The following is a 9,325-nucleotide window of genomic DNA, read 5'->3' on the forward strand; positions in this document are numbered from 1 at the left end:
GAGTGAAGGGAGTGGAGACGGGTATTTAAACTGGTCGAGAGCCTCCTCGGTTGGCGAGGTGGGACTAAAGAAGGAGGAGTGCTGTGCTTCCTGCTGGGAGTGGGAGATGTTTTCAGCGTGGGCTTTGGCAGCTTTGGCATTTGTGGTTTTGGGCTCATGGACGTGGCCATGTGGGCAAGGCTCTGGCAGCCATTCGTGGATTTTAGTGCTAATTAGCATAGTGAACCTGCTTAGCAGAAATGGAAACAAGTATAAATCGCTGCATGGTTAAAGTTGGGACTAAGAAATATTTTACTTGTATAAGAATCCCAAACGCATATCAGTTGGGAAAACAGTATACAGTCTCTATATCATGCATGCTCGAGTATAAGATTATTAGCGTAATTAGCTAGTAAAAATCCGACGTGGAAGGTTAATTAGCGAAGAGAGAGACTAGTTATGTATCTTGTTGATGATACAAGTCTCTGACTGATGCATCGTCATGTACACCATCGGATGCAGGTGGCTCAACAAGCAGTTCTCTTTTCGAGGGGACGTTTATCAGAACCAATTTTTGGCATCAGCATGAAGCCATCCAGGAGTCTCATGAACCATGCATCGTCGAGTTCAGACGATGAAACATCTGACCACGAGAGCGAATCGGGTGATAAACAACCTGGTATGGTAGTGATCAAAATGAGGACCAAAGGATGCAAGACAAGAAGATCAAAGCACGAAAGGCGAGAACAAACCACAAGATATCATCATCTATGAAGCCCACACCATGATGTGCAGAAAGAGGAGCAACTTTCTCAAACTGGTAAGCATAGTTGCACGGGGGGGAACGGTTTACAACAAATCCTAACATGTACAGAGTCACTGACATTCACTTGTGATCCAGAACAGGTAGTTGCGACGTAGTCCTGAGGAGCGCCGAAGCGACGATGTGCGCAATCCTCAGCTTTATCTGCCCGCGACGAGGTAGCGGCTGAACCCCGCTCCGCCTTTCGCCCTTGTAGACTCTGACAAGATCGCTGGCACATACTCTCTCGCCCATGGTGGTGAAGGATGTGTCCGTGACTGAACTTCCTTGCTTGCTTGCTTGCTTGCTTGCTTGCTTGCACTTATGCTTGATGTCGGCTCCCTGCATGGTCTTGTCGTCTATTTATAAGGCTTCAGGGAGGGCACCATTGATTGAATGTATTTGGGTGACGTTCTTTCCTTACATGCAGTGTCTGTTGGTATGAGAAGCCTCTGTTTGGTCTGTTTTGTCCCATCCATGGCTTGGGGCTGTTTGTCTGTCCCTGTGTCATCTGACCAAATCTTTGACACTTAAACAAACACTGTATGCACCTGTTGCCAATCTTGGACAGCTGTGGTGTCAGGTGCTACATGTTTGTGAAGAGCAAAAAAATGGTTGCCAACCTGTGATGTCCCCAGATCCAGAGTATTAGTAATCTGTCTATGAAGAAGCATCTTTGATCATGCCTGTTCATTGGGGGCAATCAGAAGGTTCCTCCCAGCACTTAGTTGCTAATCATTTGCACTAGTTGTCCTGTGTGATGATGCAGATGCTGCAGTCTAGTGGTTGGCCTTGACTGGTCTTGGTATGGACACCTGTATGTTAGAAGACATTTTGGTCAACCTTTTTGTTGATAAATTAATGCATAGTTCTCTACATTTTCTTCTGGTGGCACTTTCCTGCTAATCATTTGCATTCCATGAATCAACAAAGTAGAGCTTGGTTGGACATACTGGTTAACCTTGTGTTAATAGACTGATACGTACATGGCTGTCTCATGTGATTGATCATAACTTCAGAGGAACTCTGCATTTTTTTTGAGATGGCACCTTGTTTACTACTAGTATAATCATTTCCATTCCATGGATGAAGAAAGTAGAGTCTGATTAATCAAGACTATGATAATGAAGGCATCATCAGTTTTGAAGTTTTGATGACAGGTTTCAGGATAGAATAACAGTCTTCATTTGAACTTTGGAGCCAAGCAAAAAGACAGGTGCAGGCCACGCAGAGTACACAAACTATACAATGACAGAGTATACGGACGTGCGCGCCGAGAAGACGACAGCGGTGGGCACCAAGTTGGCGGTGCAGATCAAGATAGCGGTGGCGTCCAGCGCGTATGTGTTTGACGTGTACGCGTGCCGTGTGAGGCTCGACGGCATGAAGCACGTCTTCTGGATGACCGACGACTACAAGTCCCACCCCGACGACGGCTACGACAAGACCACCGTCCTGAAGAACATCCGCTACCAGGACATTGTGGCCACCGGCGTGCGGAAGGAGGCTGCGAGGGTGCAGGGCATCCAGGGGGCGCCCTTCAAGTGCATCTGCATGGCCAACGTCACCGCCGAGATGACCAAGGAGAGGAATGTGTCGTGGAACTGCACCGACGTCGAGGACGTCTCGGCCGGCGTCACCCCGGCGCCATGCGCGCCGCTGTAGGGAACCCACGCCGGCTCCTGCCCGTTCCCCACCGACACACTCACCGTTGACCAGATCACCGTGCAACAGTGCTCATACTCCATCCCACCTGCTACTTCAGTGGCTGGGACAGAGTAGCTCAGCTATATAGTATCCAGCTTCTTATTGCACCAAGTGATGAGGCTATTGGATCTCTAAGTGAGAACAGTAACAATAAGGAGCGTGTTGTCGAGTGGCTTACTGTTTCAATACATACATAATTGTTGTGAGTAACTATAGAAGCAAAAGTTGTTTGTGAGCAACTTACTGTTTCGATGCATACGGAGTTGCAAATTCAGAATTGTCACTTTTGTTGTTCATCAGTGTTTATCCTAGGCCTTGCAAGGCAGACCGTCAAACCGTTGCTTGTTTGCCATATTATCGGATAGACAAAAGATATGAAGCACAATTTATATTGAAGACTCAAAAGAGCAAGCAAATGGACTTCTTATGTGCAACACAAAAAGAATAATACTCACAAATTATATTCAACAGTCAAAAGTGTAAGCAAATAAGCGTCTTATGTTCACCCAAAAAAATACTCACAATATATATTTAAGAGTCACAATTTATACTCAAGAGTATATGTAAGCAAATAAACCTCCTGTGTTTAGGAAAAAAATGAATACTCGTAATTTATATTGAAGAGCCATAATTTATACTGAAGAGTCAATATTTCATGCAATTAAAATTTTAGTGTTCAATAAAAAAAGAAACACTCGCAATTTATACTCAAGTCAAAAGATTGAGCAAATAAACCTCTTACATGCATCACAAAAAATGAAAATATTCCCAGTTTATATTCAAGAGCCAAAAGAATAAGCAAAAAATACATTTATACTCAGAACAAAGAAAAAAAGTGATGGTTCGCTGGAGTAGGCTACAAGGCCCAAGCGGCCTAGGAGTGCAGCGGCCCGTTATCCTTCCACCGTTGGACGCGGGCAGTTGTCGCTGCTCTATGAAGCCAGCCTCATGCTGTGCCTGCCACATTATGGACCATGAGGCCCAGCTTTCGTATAGACCCCAAGCGGTCCACTACGCAACTTGGAACGAGCGGGTCAGCAATAGCATTCCCAGACCAGGCCCGCAGCGCTACAAATGTCGACATCATCTTGATGCCCCCACTCGGGTTACAAACTCTCACAATTGAGCTCGGCGAGTGAAGAGAGTGGAGACGGGTATTTAAGCTGGTCGAACGCCTCCTCGGTTGGCGAAGTGGGACTAAAACTAGTGGAGTACTGTGCTTCCTGTTGGGGAATGAGGTGGAGCGTTGTGGACTGAAAGAAGTTTTGGGCTCATGAACGTGGCCATATGGACATGGTTTTGGAACTGGGTGCTAATTAGCACAATGAACTTGCTTAACAGAAATGGAAACAATATTAAATACAGTATTTTATTTGTAGAATCCCAAACGCATATCAATGGGACAAACAGTACAATCTTTCTATCATCGATTTGATTTTTTACTCGGTAGCATGTACTGTATCCGAAGGTTAATTAGTGAAGACTGAAGACAGGATTAATGACTGGCTCGATCCTTGTCTTCTCCTTCTCCAACTCTTCCCAGACAGCTCAAACGAGCAAAAGAAAAAAAAGAGGAGATTCTTACTACATGTAAAGCTGCCTTCACATATTTGACTGGTGCATCGACAAGTATGAAGCCATCGACAAGTCTTACGAAGGATGCATCATTGAGTTCAAATGATGAAACATCTGACGACGAGACCGAATCGGATGGTAAACAGTCTGGTAGTGATCAGAATGAGGACCAAAAAGATTCAAGACAAGAGCAAACAACGAAAAGTAAGAACGAATCAGACAATCATCCATGCATGAAGCGCACACCGTGATGTGCAGAAAGAGGAGCAACTTTCTCAAAAACCGATAAAAACAGTTACACATGGGGAGCAGTTTACAACGAATCCTAATATGTACAGAGTCAGTCTCAGTCACATTCACTTGTGATCCAGAACTTGGTCGCGGCCGCGGCCAAACTGCGCTCCACCTTTCACCCTTGTAAACTACGACGTGTACGCGCGCCGGATGAGGCTCGAGGGCATGAAGCGCGTCTTCTGGATGACCGGCAACTACAAGTTCCATCCCGAAAACGGCGGTACCGGTGGTGGAGAACATTAGCTACCAGGACATGGTGGCCACCGGCGTGTGGAAGGAGGCGGTGAGGATGCAGAGCATCCCGGGCACGCCCTTCACGGGGTTCTGCATGGCCAACGTCACCACCAAGATGACCAAGGAGAGGAAGGTGTCGTGGAAGTGCGCCGATGTCGAGGGCGTGTCGGCCGGCGTCACCCCAGCGCCCCGCAGGGCAGCCATGCCGGCTCCTGCCCATTCCCCACCGACACACTCGCCGTCGACCAGATCACCATGCAGCAGTGCTCTTACTCCATCGCACCTGCTACATCAGTGGCTGGGACAGAGTACTATCCAGCTTCTTGCTGCATCAAATGATGAGGCTATTGGATCCCTAAGCGAGAACTGTAACTATAAGTAGCGTGTTGTCGAGTGGCTTACTGTTTCAATGCATAGAGAGTTGTTGTGAGTAACGTTAGAAGTAAAAGTTGTTTGTGAGCAACTTACTGTTTCAATGCATACAGAGTCACAAATTCAGAATTGTCACTTTGTTGTTCATCAGTGTTTATCCTAGGCTTGCAAGGCAGACTATCAAACCGCTGCTTTGTTGCCATATTATTGGATAGAAAAAATGCAAAGCTTTGTTGCCATATTATTGGATAGAAAAAAAATGCAAAGCACAGTTTATATTGAAGACTCAAAAGAGCAAGCAAATGGACCTCTTATGTGCAACACAAAAAGAATAATACTCACAAATTATATTCAAGAGTCAAAAGAGTAAGCAAATAAGCGTCTTATGTTCACCCAAAAACATACTCGCCATTTATATTCAGTCACAATTTCTACTGAAGAGTAAACAATGTAAGCAAATAAACCTCCTGTGTTCAGGAAAAAAAGGAATACTCGTAATTTATATTCGAGAACACAATTTATATTGAAGAGTCAAAATTGCATTCAATTAAAATTTTAATGTAAACCTCTTACATGCAGCACAAAAAATGGAGTGAGCAAATAAACCTCTTACATGCAGCACAAAAAATGGAAATACTCTCCGTTTACATTCCAGAGCCAAAAAAGTAAGCAAAAAATATATTTATACACAGAAAAAAGTGAAAATTCCAGAGCCAAAAGAGTAAGCAAAAAATACATTTATACACAGAATAAAGAGAAAAGTGAAAATACATTTATACACTGAATAAAGAAAAAAATGATGGTTCGCTGGAGTAGGCTACGAGGCCCAAGCGGCCTAGGAGTGCAGCGGGCAGTTGTCGCTGCTCTGTGAAGCCAGCCTCACGCGGTGCCTGCCACATTATGGACCGTGAGGCCCAACTTTCGCATAGGCCCCAAGCGGTCCACTACTCAACTTGGAATGGGCGGGCCAACAGTAGCACACCTAGACCAAGCTTGCAGCGCTACAACAGCGTCCACACCACCTTAATGCCCCCACTTGGATTACAAGCTCTCGCAACTGAGCTCGGCAAGAGAAGAGAGTGGAGGCGGGTATTTAAGCTGGTTGAACGCCTCCTCGGCTGGCGAGGTGGGACTAAAATAAGTGGAGTGTTGTGCTTAGTTAGGGAATGAGGCGGAGCGTTGTGGACTGATAGAAGATTTTAGCGTGGGCTTCTGTGGCTTCGGCCTTTGTCCTTTTGGGCTCATGGACGTGTCCATGCGGACATGGTTTGGGCAGCCATTCGCTGGTTTTGCAACGAGTGCTAATTAGCACAGAGAACTTACTTAGCAGAAGTGGAAACAATATAAATGTCCTCCTTTCCATCCGTTTCTTCTCTGCCTTGTTGATTAGTCTTCTCTTCTTTTCCGACCCTCTCCAAACAGATCAAACAAGCAAAAAAAGAAAAGAAAAAGAGGAGATTCTTACTGCATGTAAAGCTGCCTCCACAGATTTTATTGGTGCATCATCAAGCACACACCATCAGATGCCGGTATGAAGCCATCAACGAGTCTTATGAACGCGGCATCGGCAAGTTCAAATGATGAAACATCTGAACCGCGCTCCGCCTTTCACCCTTGTGAACTCCAACAATATCGCCGGCGCAAACTCTCTCGCCCATGCTGGTGAAGGATATGTTTGTCTCTGTGAGCTGCCTTGGTTGCTTGCATGCACTTATGCTTAATGTCTGCTACCTGGGTGGTCTATTTATAAGGCTTCAGAGAGTTCTATCCGGATCCAATACACGACAGCTACATTGTTGCTCCTTTGCCATCGACTGTATTTGGATGATGTTCATTTTCTTAATGTAGCCTTGTATGTAGACTGTAGTGTCTGTCTGTTGGTATGGGAAACTTCTGTTGATGTGTGCTGTTCCATTCTTAATTTGGGGCTGTTTATCCATGTGTTATCTGCAAATCTTTGACTCTTGAACAGACACTGTATGCACCTGTCAGGCCAACTGATTTGCCAATTTTGGACACATGTGGTATCTAGTACATGTATCATGTATATGTGCAGAGTAGAGAATGGTTGCCAACCTGTGATGTCCCCAGATCCAGAGTATTAGTTTGCCCATGAAGAAGCATATGTGATTATGCTTGCTAACTGTGTGATTAATTATGTCTCATGCTTTCTGCTAATCATTTGTGTTAATTGTCCTCTCTGATGATGTAGCTGCTGCAGTCTGGTGGTTGGCCTTGACCGGTCTTGGTTCAACACATGTGTTAGACACAGATTCTTGGCCATCCTTTTGTTAATAAATTAATCCATGGCCGACTCCTGTAATTGATCATAAGCCTCTGCATTTTTCTTGAGATGGCAATTTTATGCTAATCATTTGCATTCCATAAGCCAAGAAAGCAAAGTCCGAGGGTGATTAAACAAGACATTACGATAAAAGCTGGGACAAAGTAGATCGATTATGTAGTACCCAGCTTCTTGTTGTACGAAGTGATGTGGCTATTGGATCTCTAAGTGAGAACCGATTGGCTGTCTTGGTAACTTCGAAAATCAAATTGTTTTGAGTAGCTTGCAATTTCAATGTTTAGAAACTTACAAATTCAGAAATGTTACTTTGATAGTCCGAAAAGAACCATAATGGCAATTTGTAGTCAATAGATAAAGAAAAGGAAAAAAATAAAAATAAAATGATGGTCCGCTAGAGTAGGTTGTGAGGCCCAAGTGGCCTACTCGACCTCGGTACCATCTCCTTGATAATCCGAAAAGAACCATAATGGCAATTTGTAGTCAACAGTCATAAGAAAAGGAAAGAAAATGATGGTTCGCTGAAGTAGCCTAGTCGACCTCGCACCATCTCCTTGATAGTCCCAAAATAACTATAATGGCACTTTGTAGTCAATAGTCAAAAGAAAAGAAAAAAATGATGGTTCGCTGGAGTAGGCTGCAAGGACCAAACGGCCTACTCGAGCTGGGCACCATCTCCTTGATAGTCCAAAAAAACCATAATGACAATTTGTAGTGAATAGTCAAAAGAAAAGGGGAAAAAATGATGGTTCGCGGGAGTAGTCTACTCGACCTCGGTATCATCTCCTTGATAGTCCAAAAATAACCATAATGGCAATTTGTAGTCAATAGTCAAAAGAAAAGAAAAAAATGATGGTTCACTGGAGTAGGCTGCAAGGCCCAAGCAGCCTAAGAGTACAGCGGCTCGTTATCCTTCCACCGTTGGAAGTGGGCAGTTGTCGCTGCTCTGTGAAGCCAGCCTCACGCTGTGCCTGCCACATTATGGACCGTGAGGCCCAGCTTTAGCATAGGCCTCAGCCGGTCCACTACGCAACTTGGAACGGGCGGGCCAGCAGTAACATATCCAGACCAGGCCCGCAGCGCTACAACAGCGTCCACATCACTTTAATGCCCCCACTCGGGTTACAAGCTCTCGCAACTGAGCTCGTCGAATGAAGTAAGTGGAGGCTGCTATTTAAGCTGGTCAAATGCGTCCTCGGTTGGCGAGGTGGGACTAAACAAGGTGGGGTGATGTGCTTCCTGGTGGAAGGTGGCGCGTTGTGCTTTCTGCTGGAGCTGGGACTGAGATTAGAGTGGGCTTTGGCAGCTTAATTAGGCCTTTGTCATTTTGGGTTCATGAACGTGGCCATGCGGACAAGGCACTACTTGTAATTAAGGTGGGTTTTTGAACTACTTGTAATTAGCACAATGCACTAGTGCTAAAAAAATTAGTACAATGTAATCGCTTCACAGAATTAGCTCAAAAACAACTGCTTCACAGAAATGGAAACAATATAGAACTGCAGCGTGATTAGTTCTGTATGATTGTCATTACATAAACCAAGGCGGATTAGTGACTCGACTTGAGTCCCATGGTTTCTGCGGCATCATTTTGGTAGTTACACTTGAGGATGTCTGCCACCAGCAACCGACCCATTTTGCATCACTGACCTCATTGCCAAGTTGACAATGAAGCCATCGAGGAGTCTTATGAACCATGCATCCTCAAGTTCAGATGATGAAGCATCCGACAACGAGAGCAAAACGGATGGTAAACATCCTGGTGGAGATCAGAATGAGGATGCAAAATAAGAGCAGATGGCGCGAGAACTAACCACACCATCATAATCCATGAAAGTCACACCCTGATCTGCAGAAAAAGGAGGGACTTTCTCAAACTGATAACAACAGTTATACAGGGGGAGCGGTTTACAACAAACCCTACTACTCAAATTTACAGAGTCGTCGGTAACATTCACTTGTGATCCAGAACGGGAAGCTGCGACGTAGTCCTGAGGAGGAGCGCCGAAGCGACGGAGTGCATCACGATGTGTGCCATCCTCAGCTTTATTTGCCCACGA

At 45.1% G+C, this 9,325-nt stretch overlaps 2 non-coding genes and 2 pseudogenes across 2 annotated transcripts; 1 reads left to right on the top strand and 3 right to left on the bottom strand.

The window, feature by feature from the left end:
* The first annotated feature begins 2,029 nt into the window (after positions 1 to 2,029).
* On the top strand, positions 2,030 to 2,446 carry LOC147956920 (putative polygalacturonase pseudogene; annotated as a pseudogene).
* An 873-nt stretch (positions 2,447 to 3,319) lies between these two features.
* Positions 3,320 to 3,621, bottom strand: LOC147956921 (signal recognition particle RNA). Its single transcript, XR_015612442.1, has one exon.
* Positions 3,622 to 5,755: 2,134 nt separating this feature from the next.
* On the bottom strand, positions 5,756 to 6,031 carry LOC147956922 (signal recognition particle RNA; annotated as a pseudogene).
* A 2,079-nt stretch (positions 6,032 to 8,110) lies between these two features.
* On the bottom strand, positions 8,111 to 8,414 carry LOC147956923 (signal recognition particle RNA). Its single transcript, XR_015612437.1, has one exon.
* Between the last annotated feature and the right edge of the window lie 911 nt (positions 8,415 to 9,325).

The sequence above is a fragment of the Triticum urartu genome, chromosome 7A (genome assembly GCF_056163025.1).
Source record: "Triticum urartu cultivar PI428250 chromosome 7A, HENAU_Tu73, whole genome shotgun sequence".
Taxonomy (NCBI): Eukaryota; Viridiplantae; Streptophyta; class Magnoliopsida; order Poales; family Poaceae; genus Triticum; species Triticum urartu.